General features: G+C 38.5%; 1 pseudogene; it reads left to right on the top strand.

Annotated features, from left to right (window-relative positions):
* Positions 1–1,080: 1,080 nt before the first annotated feature.
* Positions 1,081–18,528, top strand: LOC125619136 (annotated as a pseudogene).
* Positions 18,529–19,063: the final 535 nt, after the last annotated feature.

Below are 19,063 nucleotides of genomic sequence, written 5' to 3'. Positions count from 1 at the left end.
CCTTTCCTTTCCCTCTTGGTCTGTGTACTGAGCGACAGAGACAGCAAGGACTGGGAGTTGTTAATCCCTTCTTCCTCTCCAGTTGCTCACCAAGCGGCCAGCTGGTTGAAATACTCTCAGCTTCCCTTCTCACCAGTAGCAGGTAGAATGGGATGGGAGTATGGTTGATTGGAGTTTTTGCACAGATGAGATCTGTGGGGATAAGTGCAGGGAGTACTGCATACATGACATACATTAAGGGCGGCGTCTAAGTGGCAAACCACTTCCCCATGTGAGGCGTGTGAGTGGCAAACCACTTACCCTGTAGGCACAGCCCTGGGCGTGAGGCCATGTGTTGCAGTCCCTGCACTTGCTCCATGGCCCATTCCTCCATTGGTCACTGCAAGGACAGTTAGCAGACATTGCATTGGTGGCTGCCTGTAATCTGCTTAGGTAACTGTGCAATAAAATCAGACCTCCTTCCTGCTTGGTCTCTGGAGGTCTTGATTAGTGTCTCTGTAGCCACACTCTCCTCTACCTTGTTCCGTGGAACTCCTTGCTGGACGAGAGAGAGCCCACGCAGAGATCAATGCACTTACTCCCTGAGTGGAGCTGCTGCAGAGTTTCTATGAGGAAATTTCTGGTGGCTGGGGCTGAGGTGTAAGCCCTTAGGGACTTGGTGGGGCAGCATCTGCTCTGGAGAGATTAGATGGACACACACTGGAGGCCCGGCAGATGTCCATCTCTGCTGGGAGTCTGGATCGCAGAAGCCTCCCAGGAATTCAACTCACGGGGACAGGAGAGCCAATCCTGTACACACATTCCTGCCCAGAGATACAGCCCTCCCAGGCTTAGTGTCTGAGTGTATCCATACCCTCCTGTTCAGACTCCTGACCCTCTTCAGCTGGTCATAAGAACTGTTAGACTCAAAGGGAAAGTGAGTTGGGCTCCCTTTTATTTTTCTGACTTGAATCCCCTTGAATTTCATTACAAGTTACTTTTCAGAAGAGAAAATAACTTGGCCAATCTTCTTCATGCCTGTTTCACCCACATTTCACTAGGTACACCCTAGGACACACACCAGGCATTTGCTGGGGCAATATGGCAATGTTTGCTGTGATCTTTTGGGTCCTGGATGCAGCCAGCTGCCATGTAGCCTGCTCAGGTTGGATCCCGCCTCAGTTCTCCATTTGTCAGTTGAGAAATACAGAGCACTTTCCAAACACCAATTCACTGTGAAGCATGTGGGTCAACAAAGTTCATGATGCTTTTCTGATCTACAGGTTCTTTTCATGCCAAATCAGTCCATTGTGTTTCTCTCTGTGTGCTATCCCACCACTGCCACTCCACTGCCACAACCAGTTTGGCCCCAGTGCACCCTTTCTTGTTGTTTGTTGAACACACGTGGATTTTTGCGTCTCTAAGACACTCTGACCATTCAATATTGAATTTTAGTGAAATTCTTCTTTCACCCACCATGCTGAGATGCAGTACTCCTAGTACTTGAACCCTGACCACAGAGCAACTGAAAATGTGGTCTTCCTCTAAAGCACAATTTTGAATCTCAATTCTAGCTACTTCTAAGAAGAGAGAATAATGTTGGCCAAGGCAGCTCCCTTTATCCAAGGGCCATGCCTGGGGAATGACTGGAGTGTGAACCATCGACAGGCAACAATGTCAGCAGCTGGAGCAATGAGTGTTCCAGCCATGAAGGAGGATCATGGAGACACTCCATCCAGCACAACTACCCTTCCCATAAGCACAGTGAAATGATTTCCTGTAGGACCTTTTAATAATCAGTCTGTCTCCATTCACATCCCTCTAATTTCTGTTTTTGCCATAGAGAAATCTTTTCAAAAGCAAGCCAGGTTATATTAATAAGCTGCTCAAAATTCTGCAATGGCTCTTGGTGGCATTTACAGTAAAAGCAATTTACTGTTGCATTTTTAAAACATGAAATTCTCTTATGCGTCATGCTCTGAAGAACTTGCTTTTTCACTGAGCTAAATTCTCCCCATGCCACAGATCTTACCATGGCTGGTTCCACCTCACTCTTCAATTATCAAGGCTCAAAAGTCACCTCCTCAGAAAAGCCTCCCTTGACTCCCTTAAAATCCATTCAGTACTCTAGTTATCTCTGCCATAGTGCCTGTGACAGAAGTTCATTTCTTCATATTTATTACCATCTCAAACCACCAAAGTTTGGTGTTTTAACTGTACCCCTCTTCATTATCTACATCCTGCCCACATTTGAATACAGACTTATACAGGGAGAGATTTTGATTTTCCCCACTGCAGCCTAGCACTTAGAACAAAGTCTGGCATTTAATAGGCCCTCAACAAATATGTGTTCCTCTGTGAATAGATTGACCGACTCTTGGCGTAACACACTCCTGCTATCTCACCTAGCTTATGCTTTTCCACTACTTTCCGGAACCTTGGTAGTCAGCTACTAAGATAATGCTACAGCAACACACCATACACTTCTCCATTTTTCTTTCCTCCTTCTGGTATAGACAGTCCCCAGTTCATAATGGTTCAAGTTAATGATTTCTCCACTTCACAATGGTATGGAAATGATATATATTCAGTAGAACCTGTACTTGAATTTTGGATTTTGATCTCTTCCCAGATTGGAAATATGTATTATGAAACTCTCTTGTGATGCTGGACTTTAGCGGTGAGCCCTAGCTCTCCCAGTCAGCCCTGTGATGATGAGGGGGGAAAAATAAAAAGAAACAAAAAAGGCACTCTGCAGTGTTCTGTATTATTGAGCTCTCATGTTCAGGAGGTCAGGTGGAGGTAATGCATTTCCAACTTATGACACTCAACTTACAGGAGTTTTCAGGAGGTAACCGCATCATAAGACAAGGAGCACCTGTATTTCTAGTCATTCTAAGCACCGCTGTCTCCTTTCAGCCAGAATTCACTTCCACCATCTATGACAAATACTACATGACATCACTCTCCAGTGATTCCTCATAAGATACCTGTGTCTTATCTTGATTTTCTCCAGCATCATGTACCAAGGAATTTGTCATGGTTAGTTTATATGGTGTTGGGAGGGGGTGGGGATTCAAAATCATGAGGGAAGAATGAAACAGAAAAGGGAGAAAAACCCAAGTGCATTAACAGATAGATGAGTTACTTTTATGAGAAACTGAGACTCCAAACTGCTGAGGACGTTCTGAGTTAGTGTGTAGAACACACCTCAGCATCAACTCCATGGAGGAGGGGAAGGATGGGGTGTTTTCCACCAATGTTATTTATCCTTTGTCTGAAATGTATTCCTAAAGGAATTCATTCCCTTGCCTTTCAGGGCTTCCCTGTGCCACTGTGCTAAAGAAAACCCTGAAGCAGAAAAAAGAAATGGAAACACTTGAGAACAAACGATTTCAGCTTGCTGGGCGCTGCTGGCTACAGATGCAAAAAATTCAGGTGGATGGGGAAGATGCGGAAAGGGCAATTGTACCGCTTGCTACTTTGGTCCTTCAAACTTTCAATGAGTGTTTTGAGGTAGGAATTGTATAACATGAGTTCAAGGCTCTGGTCTCTTCAAGGTGCCTGGCAAAGTTCTGAGTGTAGTTCTGTTTCATTGGCTTTATCTTTGTTCCTGGTTCTGCTCCAAATCCATTTACGAACTACTTCTGGGCACTGCATCCCATTTCCTCTGGAAGCCACTTCTTCCCCTGCTCTTTGCTCATGAGTTTTCAACTGAATAGAATCCATTCAGTGAAACTGGCTCCAGAGGAGGACACTGAAGTCAGGTCTGGGCAACCAGGGGATTTCTCTGGCCATAGTAACCAGTTCAGTAAAAAATACTTCCTCAAACTATTGTTGTGTCAAATAGGAAAATCAAAATTATCATTATCAAATATCTAGAAAAGTGTAGTAAAATAATTTAGGTATATTATATAAATAAATGTGAATTATAAAGATATAAATAAATAAGAACTTACAAGATACAGCTAAAGCAGTGCTAAGGGTAAAATTTATAGTCAAATACCTAAACAAATGTATATATAAATATATACATACAAACATATATTTAATTAGGAATTCTAATAAGAAGTTAGTAGGAAAACAAGATAGAACTATGGAAATCAGAATGAAAAAGTTTGATAAAATAAATAAGGAATTATAAAATAAATAAATTAAAATGTAAAACTTAATTTTAAAAAACTGACTTTCAGGGCTGGAGATATAGTTCAGTGAGAGAGCATTTGTTTAGCATGTGCAAGGCCCTGGATTCCATACCCAGCACTGCTGCAAGAAAATGTAAAAAAAACAAAAATCCTAAAAACTACAACTGATTTTTTTTCTTTATGTTTTAGAGAAAGTAAATTAGATAAATAGTTAGCTAATGGCATGCAGAAAAATAAAATAAGAATGTACAAATAGAACAAAAAATAAGAGCAAATAAATTATAAAACTAGAATTTGAAGACATAGATTGTTTTGCTTAAGTCTAACATTTAAAATTAGGAATGTTCTAGAAAATAAAAATAATCAAGTGACCCCCCCAAAAAAAGTAGGAAAATATAGACTAAATGCCATAGAAACAATTGAGAAAGACATATAAGAATTTTGCTCATCCCAGAAAGTTCAAGGCTCTGGTATTTTCACAGAAGAAGTCTACAAAACCACTTAAGAATATATATTTCAATGAAAATTAAAATGGTTTCAAAGCATTGAAAAAGATGGGGAAAGTCTAAATTCTATTTACAAATAACAGTGGTGCCAAAACTCAATGCATAAATCCTAATAAAAAAGGTAGGAGCATATTTAAAGAGCAATATCACCTGGATAAGTGCTATTTTCTCTAGTAACTCAGGATTGTTTCAATATTATGAGATTTGTTGTTACATCTCAAGATAGCAATAGATCAAAAGAAAATCAAGACTATCTCTGATACTGCAAAGCATTTAATAAAGTTCATCATCTATTTTTACTAACAAGCAAGGAACCTGCCTCCTAAATAGAAAGACTATATCCTTAATAGTATTATCTAGCTCATAAAACATAGACAGTTCCTGTTAATTGGAGGAAAAATGAAATTGGGACAAGGCAGGTATGTACACAACCACTGCTATTCTTTAACACTGTTCCATACATCCTAGTCATTATATTTAAGCAAGAGAAAGGAATTACAGATATTTTAAAATTGAAGTGGAAGTAGTGAAACTATATGAATTGAATATAAGATGTTCTATAATACCTGGAAAACTCAGGAGAATATACTGGAAAATAATAATAACCAGAACCAGAATTTAATAAACTGTCTGGGCATTTTAATATACAAAAATTAGCCAGGCACAGTGGTGTATGCCTATAATCCCAGCAGCTCAGGAGACTGAGGCAGAAGGATTGCAAGATCAAAGCCAGCCTTAGCAAATTAGCAAGCCCCTGAGCAAGTTAGCAAGACCCTGTCTCAAAATAAAAAAGGGCTGAAGATAAGGCTCAGAGGTCAAGCACCCCCAGGGTTCAATCTCTTGTACCAACATAAAAAAAGTCAACACTCTGCCCCTGTAAACTACACCAAATAGAAAATAAGAGGAAGAAATAATCCCAAATAAAATATTAGTATATGGAGAGTATAGAAGTAATATACAGGTTATAGAAAAAATTTAGCATGTAAATTTACATGAAGAAGACATTAAAATACTACCTGAGGAGGGGCAAGATGGCAGGTTACTAAAGAAAGAAATTGAAAAAGGCATCAGAAAATGGAAAGATCTCTCATGTTCTTGGATAGGAGAATTAATATTGTCAAAATGGCCATACTACCAAAAGATCTATACAGATTTAATGCAATTTCCATTATAATTCCAATGGTGTTCTTCATAAAAATAAAAAAGCAGTCATAAAATTCATTTGAAAAACTAAGAGACCCAGAATAGCCAAAACAATACTTTAGCAAGAAAAGTGAAGCAGGAGGCATCACAATACCAGACCTTAAATTATACTTCAGAGCTATACTAACAAAAACAGCATGGTATTGGTACAAAAACAGAATTGAAGACCAATGCAACAGTATAGAAGACACAGAGACATACTCACATAAATACATCGATCTCATACTAGACAAAAGTGCCACAGACATACATTGGACAAAAGATAGCCTCCTCAATAAATGGTGCTGGAAATACTGGAAATCCATATATAGTAGATTGAAATTGAACCTCTGTATCTCACGCTGCACAAAACTCAAAGTAGGTCAAGGACCTAGGCATTAGACCAGAGATTCTGCACCTACTAGAAGAAAAAATAGGCCCAACTCTTCATCATGTTGGCTCAGGAATGGAATTCCTCAATAAGACTCCTAAAGCAAAAGAAGTAAAATCAAGAATCAATAAATAGGATGGTATCAAAACAAGATCTTCTTTATAGCAAAGGAAACAATCAAGAACGTGCACAGAGATCCTACAGAATGGGAGAAAATCTTTGCCATCTGCACGCACCTCTGATAGAGCATTAATCTCCAGGATATACAAAGAACTCAAAAAACTTAACACCAAAAAACAAATAATCAATAAATGGGCAAAGAAACTGAACAGACGCTTCACAGAAGAAAAAATACAAGTGGTCAAAAAATATATGAATAAATGCTCAACATCTCTAGCAATTAGAGAAATGCTAATCAAAGCTACACTGAGATTCCATCTCACTCCTGTCAGAATGACAATTATCAAGGATACAAGTAACAAATAAATGTTGGGGAATATATGAGGAAATGTTCACTCACACATTGCCAGTGGGACTGCAAATTGGTGCAACCACTCTGGAAAAAAGTATGGAGGTTTCATTGAAAACCTAGAATGGAACCACCATTTGTCCCAGTTATCCCACTCCTTGGCTTATACGCAAAGGACTCAGAATCAGCATACTGCAGTGACACAGCCATATCAATGTTTTATAGCAGCTTAATTAACATTAGCTAAGCTATGGAACCAACCTAGGTACCCTTCAACAGATGAATGGATAAAGAAAATGTGGTATATATACACACAGTGGAATATTACTCACCCATAAAGAAGAATGAAATTACGGCATTTGCAGGTAAGTGGATGGAACTGGGAAATATCATATTATGTAAATAAGCCAGTTCCCAAAAACAAAAGGCTCACTGTTCTCTCTGATATGTGAATGCTAAACCATAATAAAGGAGGAGGGTAGAGAGGAGGAGTATAGAAGTTCATTGGATTACACAAGGGGAATGAAGGGAAGTAGGTGGGGTGGGAATAAGGAAGATACTAGAATGAGTCTGACATAACTTTCCAATGCTCATATATGAATACATGACCAGTGTAACTCCAGGATCACAATTGAATGGGTTGCACTCCATGTAGGTATAACATGTCAAAATGCATCTTACTGTCATGTATATCTAAGAATAACAAATTTAAAGAATGCTACATAAGAATATGCAAAATTCATGCACCATTTGGTAATAGAAAGGATGAGTAATGTATTTTAACTCATTAAAAATATGTATCCATGGTCTGGGGTTGTAGCTCAGTGGTTGAGCACTGGGTTTGAGCCTCAGCACCACATTAAAAATAAATAAATAAAAGATATAGTGTCCATCTACAACTAAAAAATATTTTTAAAAAATATGTATCCATAAGACATGAACAACAACAAAAAAAACTAGGTAACTAGTAGAAGGAAAAAATGAGGGAGGGAGGAGGGGGAGGAAAGAAGGAGAAGAAGTACTAGGGACTGAATTAGGGCAGATTATATTCCATGCTCTTATAATAATGTCAAAATGAATCCTAATGTCTTATATAACTGAATAGGACCAATAAAAAGAAAAGGAGAGAGAAAAACTAATAAAAAACTAATAGAAAAACTAATAAAATAAAACAATTATATATATATACCAAAAAGATTTTTTTAAAGAATGAATTCTGAATTATTTAAAACTTAATCTACAGTTTATATGAAAAAGTAAATAAAAAACAACCAGAATGTGAATGAAGAAGAACTACTACAACCAAATATTAAAACATATTTTGAAGGTCTAATACAATCCTCAAAAACAAGACACAAAGAGGAAAAAAAATTACAAAGCAAATTCAAATTTTACTGAGAGCTGGTACATGATAAAGATGTTTCTGCATATCAATGGGAAAGACAAATTATCCACTGAGTGGCACAGAAACAACTAAGCAGCTTGAAAGTAAAAATACATATTTGTGGGGTTGGGGTTGTGGCTCAGTGGTGGAGCACTTGCCTGGCATGTGTGAGACACTAGGTTCATTTTTCAGCACCACATAAAAATAAAACAAAAAAAAAATTAAAAAAATTAAATAAAGGTCCACCAACAACTATATATATTTTAAAAAGATACGTATTTGTGGGGCTGAGGTTGTGGCTCAGTGGTAGAGTGCTCGCTTAGCACACGTGAGGCAATGGGTTCAAACCACCACATTAAAAAATAATGAAATAAAGATATTATGTCCACCTACAACTAAAAAATAAATGTTTTAAAAAAATATTCGCATCTGTGTCTCAGCCTGTGCTAAATAAATTTTGGAGAGATAAAAATACAAGTGTACAAAGTCCCCACAGCACTAAACAAACACATGGGTTTTTTTTTTTTGTTGTTGTTGTTGTTGTTTGTTTTTTGTTTTTTATCATCTTGAAGTGGAGAAAGTCTTTTTAAGCACAAAGAAATAAAAGAAGGAATGGGGAGGAGATAGGGAGGTGAGATTACATACAAATTATCATTCTGGCCTCACAAAATCACATTCTTTTAAAAAGCCAAAACGCAAATGACGGTCTCTGGAAAATCAGCAGCAATTTCCTTAATACGTAAGTTAGTAGAGGTAATTTCCTTCAGATACAAAGAGATCCCACAAAGGAAGTTAATGAGGGAACCATAACCCATAGAAAAAAAATGGGATTAGGATACCTTAATCATATAAAATAATGTCCAACCTCATTTACAATAACAGAAATTCAAATGAATCTGTAATGAAATTATGTGTTAATTATGTGGGTTTTTTTTTAAATTATCAGATTGGTAAAATCAACAGATCTGATCTGGGGGAATTACAGAGAAGCAGTCCTTTGATGGATCTGAATACAGTATCTCTCACAGGCATGTTGTCTCTCTCTTTGCTAAAATTAAAAATGCAAATGCCCACTGACTCAGAAAATCGGTGCTAAAAATTCATTTTAATATGTTGCTGACATGAAAAATGACATGTGTGCAAGGATATGAATTGCAGCCTTGCTTGGAATAGTAAACAGCACAAAAATTTAGTAGTGGGGGCAAACTCAGTAAGTGAACCTTTATCAGCATGATGGCGGACTACACCAGCATTACCAAGATCATCCAGATCTGCATATCGTGATGTAATAGGACCAAAACACAAAGCATGATGATGTATTTCATTTGGTTCAAATATGGAGACATGCATACACATATTTAAAATTTAGCTGAAAGAATACACAAGAAACAACTAATAGAGGTGGTCGCAGGGAAAGAAGATTGATGGAAGACATAGTAGAAAATAGTTTTACTGTCCCCTGTATGAATTGTTCACTTTTTATATTTCTTCCATGCACATATTATCTACTCAGAATATTTTTAGTTAAAACATTAAAACACAAAATATTAAATTCACACTGTGGGACTCTGTGGTTTTCTTCTAAGTAGGAATGTGGTTGCTGGTGTCACGTGAAAGGTAGAAGATGAGACAGGAGTTAATACTGCTGTTCTCCAGGCTAGACAAATGCTTTAAAGAGACAACACATTTCAAGCTGAGAAGACCCTTTTGTTTACTTGCTTCTGAATTGAAAACGATGCCTTCAATTATCACTCAAACTGTAAACACCATCAGCTGCTCTAAAAATATTTTCTGAGTAAATGCCACTTATACCTTCTGGCATTTACTCAAAGCATTTTTTAAAGCAGCTGGGAATCTTGTTAGCAAAGCTCTGGATTAGGGAGCGACAGCAAACTAAGGAGAGGCTTGAATTCTGGAAATAGCACAAAGGAGAAGAAATCAGCAAACACAAGAGGGGCTTTAATAAATGCTTCCCCTATGACCAACAAATTCTCCGTGAACATCAAATATGGACAAACAGTTGCCACGTATTTTAGCGGGTTCCATGACATGTACATGAGTATTCTTGCCTCGGGCAATATGGAGTAAAAATAAGGATGGAAGGTAAGTAGAATATTAGGTAGTGAAAGAGAAAATTATGTCACAATTTTAAATATTCCCAAAGAAACCCTTTTGAAAATTTTTTCTTTAGCATTAGAATATTTGCAAATTACTCCGGCAAGAATATTAGCGAGTTATTTTGAACTTCTGATGAAAAAAAAAATTAAGGAATCATCCCCTTTCCCTAAAAGTAATGGAAACATTTCTGTATGCCCTTACCAAATAAAATCGTTTACTAACTATAAATGAATAGACAAACAAACAAACCCTTCTGGAGAAACAGAGAGAAGAGTTGAGACAAATAAGAGTCCTAAAGAGAGTCCTAAAGGTGTATCAGTAAATCAAGTATTGTACTACAGAATTTTGTGCAACAGGAAAGTAATATGATCATTTAAAATAATAAGAAAGTCAGCCCAGGATCAACCAGAATGTATACAGAAGAGAAACAAGTATTTGGCTGACATTATCATTCTCTTCTTTCAATGGAGTAAAATAAGAGAACTGTATACAGCCGTAAATTTCATAACTTAATAAGATCCCTTCCGCTTTAGTGGTATACATGCCCAAATCCCTACATAATTGGATGCAGGAAGCATTTCAGTGACAAGATTGAGCTTGTCACTAAAGCCTTTTTCTAATCTTCCAAGCTCATGTCTCTTTCTTCTATACACATGCCCAAGTATTCAATTAGATTATACTTTTTATATAAATTATCATCCGTTTTGGATGATAAAATGTCCAGTGAAAGAGATTATCTTACTCCATTTTCATTGAATAGAGATATTCATTAGCTGATTAAATTCAACTGCCATTTGCGGAGAGACCTAGTGAAAATTAAGCTTCTGAAGGTGGCTGAGTCTGGTATGAGATATGAGTTTTCCAAATTTCTCTTGATAAACCCATGAACCTACAGCTCCTACACATTTCAGATGGTCTAAATGGATCCTAAAGACAAAGTAACATTCAGATTACCCATGTACTTGGAGGACCTAGCATTTTCTAACTGCTTTCTAGACATCAGGTGGTTTCATTTTTAAAATGCCCTTGAAGGATAAGGGATATTGGTTATTCTACTTTAAGTAAGTGGAAACTCAAATAGCTCACGTAATAATCTGAACATTTGTCCTTTTGTCTATCTATTCCCCCTCTACCCTGTCTCTGTACTTAGGAAAGCATCTGTTGAATCAATTCCAATGGAGGGTTGACCCCACCAGCCATCACGAAAGACTGAGGAGGTTGTGACAGTGGGATCCTTCCTCTGGAAAGAGCTTGGCTTGTTTACTTAGATTTCATAAATGGATAAAAATAACAATAATTTTTAAATTTTATTTTTAAATGACCACCATTACTTTCTAACAGGATGTGAGCCCTCTTGGACGTGCCACAGCCTTGATTCAGATTGGACATCTCCACTCTCATTTCCTGTGTTATATTGATTTTCACACTGTGCTTGCTGGTTAACTTCCAAGACTGAACCATATATATATTCAATATTCTATCACCAAAAGTAATGTCGCTCAATTGAATGTTGAAATTAGTAACTCCCTTTACATAGTTGATGATGTGTTCTGAAGATGTCACTGTATCTCCCTTGAATTCTAAAATATCCCTCAGCACCACTGTGAATTGGATTCAGTGCCTCAGGACACCCAGTGAATGCCCTGGGAGCCATGGAGCTAGACAGAGAGAGCAGTCAGTGTATACTCTGAGGAAGGAATATTTAAGAAACAGCAAGGGATCCACAATTGCTGCAGTAGCAATGAGTGAACATGAAACTAGTAGGAATATAGTCATTGCAAGAATTTGAATTTTTACTCCACTCAAAACAATTCCGATTCAAGGAATTAATGATCTGGTTTATTATTTACATTATTATTTTACTAAATGAGGATTTATTTGCTATTTTAAAGACTTTTTACAGTAATTTTAGGTTCACAGCAAAATTGAGAGGAACATATCTCAGTTATTTATCTCATATACCCTCTGCCTCCTCTCTTGTGTGGCCTCTCCTGTTTTCAACATCCCCCTCCAGAGTAGAGTATTTGTTACAGCTAATCAACCTACATTTCTTACACATTTTTCCAAACCCTATAGTGTACACCACCAGATGTGTGGATATACTTTAGACTTTGGGTGGTAAGGCTTTATCAACTGTAACAAATGTACAACTCAGTGATTTTCCCCTGAAGATATAATGTTTTAGTCAGCTTTGTGTTGCTATGACCAAAAGACCTGACGAGAAGGAAAAGTTTATTTTTGGCTCATAGTCTCAGAGACACCTTCCATGGTTGGCTGGGGCCAAGTTGAGACAGAATGTTGTGGCAGAAGGGTGTAGTGGAGAAAGGCAGCTCAGGACATGACAGCAGGAAGCAAAAAGAGCTTAGATCACTGGGGACAAAATATAAAACCCAAAAACATGCCTCCAGTGACCTACTTCCTCCAGTCATGCCCTATGTACCTACAGTTACGGACCAGTTAATTCATGCAAGTGGATTGATCCAGTGACAAGGCCTAACTCTCATAATCTAATCATTGTACCATCTTGCATTATTTCATACATGAGCCTTTGGGAGATACTTTATAATCAAACTATAGCAATAAAGATCACTCTTTTTGTGCACAATTCTGTGAGTTTTGATAAATGCAATCACCTCCACAATCATGATACAGACAATTAATTCCATCATCCCCCCAAATTCTCCCATTTCTCTTTGAAATCCACCTCTATCCCATTTCTAGTCACTGGAATTCATTGTTCTTTTTTACAGTTTTCCCAGAATATAAAACAAATGAAATCATATATCAAATAATGTGTAGTTTAGAAAGCCTGACTTCTTCCACTTTGCATAATACATTGGAGGTTCATTTATGCCATTATGGGTAGTAGTAATTATCTTTTGCTTTTATAACCATTGTATGGATATACCATAATTTGTTGCTCCATTTCCCAGGTGAGAGACATTGAGTTGTTTCTAGTTACAGCAAACATGAGTAAAGCTAAAAAATACATAATTCAAAATGGATTATAGATATACTGTGAAAACAAAAACTATAAATTTAAGAATAATCTTTATGATCTCATTTGGTCAAACATTTCCTAGATACAGCATCCAAAACACCATGATCCACAAAAGAGCAAATAGATACAGTAAACTTCCATCAAATTTAAAAACTTATTTGTAAAAGACATTTTTAAGACAATGAAAAGACAAGACATAGATTAGGAGAAGATATGTGTAAGCAACATACGTATCTGATAGAGAACATTTTTAGAACATATAAAGAACTCTCAGAACTCAATAACAATAAGATAACCCAGTTTTTAAGAGGGCAAAAGATTTAAATAAACACTTGAACAATGAAGATATACAATGATAAAAAAAGCATATGGAAAGATGCTCCAAGTCATTAGAAAAATGCAAAAAAAAACACAATGCAATATCACAATATATTTATTAGAATAAAAAAATTTTAAAAAAAAACATAAAATCTGAAAATACCAAATGCTAGAGAGAAATTGGAGCTACTAGAACTCTCAGACATTGCTGGTAGGAATGCAAAAATGGCACAGCCATTTTGGAATCCAGTTTGGCAATTAATTATAGCCTTAATTGTATGCTTATCATACAACTCAGGAACCTAATTCCTAGATATTAATCCAAGTTAATTGAAAACAAGATTCATATACAAACCCAACTTATGCTTTAACACGATCATTTTGGCTGCTATGTTAGGTATATAGTATGTAAGAGGTGTATAAAGTCAAAGCTAAAAGCAGAAACAATGGATAGGGTGGTTAAATAATCCAGATGAGAGATTTATATTCATGATGAAGCCAGGAGGATTTTCTAATAGACTAGATGTGAGATATAAGAAAAAGAAAAGTATTTAAGTAAGAAAAAGGATAGGTTTTGCTTCAGTGGAATGAGAATGACCAGATGCAAGCCAGAGGATGAGGGGAAGAAAAGAAATTTATTTCTAGACATATTATAGTTAGATATGAGGTGTCCCCCAAAAGCTCATGTGTGAGACAATGCAAGAAAGTTTAGAGGTGAAATGATTGTATTATGTTAGCCTTAACCTAATGAATACACTAATGCACTGATAAGGATTGATAAGGATTAATTAGGTGGTCCTAATAGGCAGGTAGGATGTGACCTAGGGAGGAGGAGGGTCATTAGGGGATGTAGCTTTGGAATATATATTTTGTCTCTGGAGAGCAGAGTCTCCCTCTGCTTCCTGGTGGCCATGTCCTGAGTTTCTTTTCCCTGCCATACCCTTCCATCATGATGTTCTCTGCTCAACCCAGGTGCCCAGAGCTACAGAGTCAGCCAGACTGAGACCTCTGAAACCATAATCCCCAAATAAAATCTTCCTCCACTAAAATTTTTCTTGTCAGGTCTTTTAGTCACAATGGCAAAAAAAAATGATGAAAACATGTTATCATGAGTTTTCTCTTGGACATCCCAGGGGAGATGTTAAAGTAGGTAGTTGGGTGGATGTGAGTTTGGGGTTCAGGAAAGGGATTTAAGCAGAGAATGTGATGGATATCATTATCCATAGTACATGTATGAAGACACAAATTGTTGTGAACACACTTTATATACAACCAGAGATATGAAAAATTGTGTTCTATATGTGTAATAAGAATTATAATGCATTCTGCTGTCATTTATTTTTTAAAAAATAAATTAAAACTTTTTTAAAAAAAGAATAATAATAAATTAATAAACAAACGAATTTGGAAATCAACATCAAATAGATTATATTTAAAGGCATGAGACCAAGTGAGATTACAAAGGGGACAGAGTATAGGTGTTGATGAGAAGAGGACCAAGGATTGTATCTGGGATTCTCCGACACTAAGAGGCCTCCCTGCCATTCTCCTGAAATCCATGTGCAGGGGTGGCCATGATAGTACTTAAGGCAATTGTAGCAACACCCCCAAACATGAGGATAGGAGCCCCAAACAGAAGTTTTTGGAATAATATGTAGGCTATGGTTCTGGCCAGGTAGAGTTCCTGGTCTTGTCTGGTTTTCTCTACCTAACTTGCAGCCTTCCTATCAATGCCCAGCCTTCCCAATTAAGTCCACCTAAGCCTGAGTAAGCAAGAGTATTAGCTGCCTGAAACCAGGAACCCTAAGCAAAGCCAAGTAATCCATCCAAGTTTATGTCAATAGCAAAAAGGGAGACCAGAACTGGGACAAACTGTGACTGCCATCAAAGGAAAGTTTTGCCTTTTGCCACTAGATAGGAACTTACTCTGTCATACATAGATTCCCTTACTCATAGACATCTCAACTTTAGAGTAAATTTTCCCAAATAAATATTTATTATTGCAATATTATTCTTATAATAAGCTAATGTCACTTCCTCAACTTTAGCATAAATGCATTGATTTGATTTTAGAGATATGTTAATATGAATTGAAGTAGGAAATGATTAAAGCTCTGGGAATATCCAATCTCAAATTATTTTACAGATATGGCTACTGTCTCTAAAATAGCATGAAATTCATATAAAATATCTGCTCTGCTGCTTTTTACATTTGCACTAATGTTGGAATCTGCAATGTAATGGATTTTATCTGAGACTTCTTTTTCTAATTCTGATGACCTAATTATTTGCCCTATTTTCAAAGTGGCAGAATAATGAAGGATAAGAAGAAAGAAACTCTAGTTGATTGCTAAAATAATTAAAATTGTGGCTTGAAAAGTTAGTTATCTTTTCTTCCTTATGTACAAAGTATCTTTAATTCTCATGGAATGTTCTATTGGGAAATCTCAAAAAGAAAACAAGTGCTTTTCCTCTGCTTCTCCCATTGGTTATTTAAAAATCAAAGCTATTTTTAAAAGTAAATAAATGTACGTGTATACTATGCATAAATGATATTTTCTTCTCATGTCTTCCCTCCAAATCCAGATGAGAGAACTAAGGTCATCTTAGACATCTCATTTTAGAATCAAGAAAAACAGAAATATTTCAAGCAAAACACATAGTGGCTCTAAATGCTACATCAATAATTTCATCTTAGGCTGGATGTAAGATTCTGCAAGGCAGGTGTATTTGGTCAATGCTACTCATTTTCCATTGTGGTTTCTTTGGCATGCTTCCAAAAGGAGAGCATTTGTGTCCCACAATTGAGAAGAAGTTCCAATGTTGGAAATCCTATGATGATTAAATGGCATTTGGATTTGTTAAACAAGGAAACAGACAAACAAAAGACATCCAATCTAGAAATTAATTCCCCTTCTTATGGATAAGAATTTTAGATGATTTTGTTATAGTCAGAAGCCTGTCAATAAGAGAAGAGAGTACTCATCAATACAGGGGCCGTGGAAGGTGTGTGCGTCTGGTGCCGTCTTCTGTAGAATAAGAAGGTCTTGAAAAGACTGAAGTCAGAGGTCTGGCACCACTTCCTACTGGCCCCCAGGGACAGTCTGAAGGCTGTGTGTTGGTACTGTGGCTGCATCATCAGTTGGGAGAAGGAGGACATAGGCACCTGCTATTTGATGTGGCATCTGTTCAGATGCCACCTTGAGGTTGTCAGGACCCAGAAGGGCTTCCTGGGTGTGGGTTTGGTGAACTCTCTGTATGCCACTTTGGCTTCTGTGAAAAGTTTCTCCCCCAAGGTACCTGGCTTGTCAGTGGTGGTCAGAAGACCACCTGACCACCTTTCCTGTTAGCAAGAAGAGCTCAATGCTGTAGAACCACTTCTCCATTTGCTCTGCCGACTCCACCCAGGTGGTGTGCCTGCACTGAGGCCCAATCAACCTGGGCACTAGCTGCCTCCTGAGGCCCCTGCAGAGGTTCGTCCACCACGTGCTCAAGGCAGATGTCCATCTGAGATCCCCCCTTCCCGCTCTCCAGGTATCCAGGGCCCCTGAACACTAAGTTGTCAGGTACTTCCTCCTTCCATGACCCCACTGAGAAGTTTTATGACTTTTACCCAGTTGCCAAAAATATCACCAGTGGAGATGATCTCACCTGACCTCCAGCCATATTCCTTGTGGACAACATTGGCTTTAACAGGCTGCTGGAACACTTGAAACCTCAGTACTCTTTGCCCTCCCCTTCCTACTTCTCAGGACAGCTATCCCGGGTATGATTTACAATGTGAAGTAGATGATTCTGTCACAGCTGAAGAGGTCAAGAGCAGCATGGTCCATTTCACATCAGGAATATGGATGAGTACCCAGACTCACAAGTATCTGACCCTTACCACTCACTGGGTCACTTCCATGTTGTTAGCTCACCCACACTTGTGAAGACCACCACTATTCAGCAGTTTTGGGTAGGTCAGCATTTCAGAGGTGTCAGCAACAGCATCCAGAAGCAGCTGGAGTGCTGGTGGGAAGACGGGGTGACCTCCATGGGCCTGCATGTTGGCATCACGGTCACCAACAATCCAAGCATCTACAAGACTCTCAATGAGGTAGAGCACTTGAGCATCAGTGCTTCAGCCACACAGTGAACCTGATCACAAACGAGGCCATCAAGAGCCAGAGGATGGTGCAGAATCTACTGAGCATCGCTTGGAAGCTGTGCAAGCAGGTCCCCAGTCCCTCAAGGTAAAGGGGAAACTGGCAGAGCTGCAGCAGGATTACCAAGATGTCCATAGAGTGCAACTTCAGGTAGCTGATGAACCGCGACCAGTGAGAGGTCATGAAGTCCATGTGTCACACACTGAGACCCTCTGACACTGCGAGCTGGGAGATGAATCCCCACGTGTCTACTCTGTGCCAGGTCATCCCCATGATCCACATCCTCAGCAGAAAGGTCCAGATGCTCTTTGGGGAGATGATGGTCATCGACACCATGCAGAAGTCACTGAAGGAAGCCATGAAGAGCCACCTGTTCACCACCTTCCACAACCTGAGGTACGTCTTTGCCACATAGCTGGACCCTGGCTACAAAGCCTCCCTGTTCACAGAGGAGAAGGTTGAGCAGTACAGGCAGGATTTAATCAGGGAGCTAGAAATTCTGAATTCTACCTCAGAGGACACAGCTGCCTCCGATGGCTGTGACTCAGGTCCCTTATAGAGACTCTGGTGGAGGCAAGAGCCTGTGGTCACTGGTGGCCAAGGTGAAGAGAAGAGACCAGGGGAGAAGCCGCCTGAAGACATGGTGCTTGGAGGAGCACAGCTGTGACCCGCTCACCTACTGGAAATTGAAGAGATCATCCTGGTCCAGGCTGTCAACTTTGGCCATGGGATTTGGGGGCAGTCCCCCAAGTACCGTTCCTTCAGAAAAGCTGTTCAGAACATCCATGGAGAATGGCAAAATCGGCCAGCTCTGGCTCAAGATGGAGCATTTTGAAAAACTTATGTTTTTGAAAGTGAATCTTCCCTTGATACACTTTCAGTATTGAGCTCACGATGGAGCTGCCAGATGAGAGATAGTGCTCTTTGTAGTGCTGGCTGGCCATCATCTCAGGGCTGTGGCCTGCCTAGTGGGGCCATGTGGGACACCAGGCCAGTGTCAGAGGCCACCCGGAGGCTTGCAATGCAATGTCACATGTGCTTTACTCCTCTCAGGACGGGTCACAGTGTGTTTGAAAGTCCACTAGAAGCAGCAGTCCACTTAGGAAGTGGGATGATCAGGTTTTAATTCATAGCTACAATGTTTTTTTTTTGTTTGTTTGTTTTTTTGTTTTTTGTTTTTTGTTTTTTGTTTTAAGAGAGAGAGAGAGAGAAAATCTTTTTTTTAATATTTATTTATTAGTTTTCGGCAGACACAACATCTTTGTTTGTATGTGGTGCTGAGGATCCAACCCGGGCCGCACACATGGCAGGCGAGCGCGCTACTGCTTGAGCCACATCCCCGGCCCAGCTACAATGTTTTTTAAAAGTTAGGGGTCAGTAGTTTGTTTACTAGAATGAAGACAAGATGAAAACAATTTATCC

The sequence above is a fragment of the Marmota marmota genome, unplaced genomic scaffold (genome assembly GCF_001458135.2).
Source record: "Marmota marmota marmota unplaced genomic scaffold, marMar, whole genome shotgun sequence".
Lineage (NCBI taxonomy): Eukaryota > Metazoa > Chordata > Mammalia > Rodentia > Sciuridae > Marmota > Marmota marmota.
This window is presented reverse-complemented; position numbering and strand designations above follow the sequence as displayed.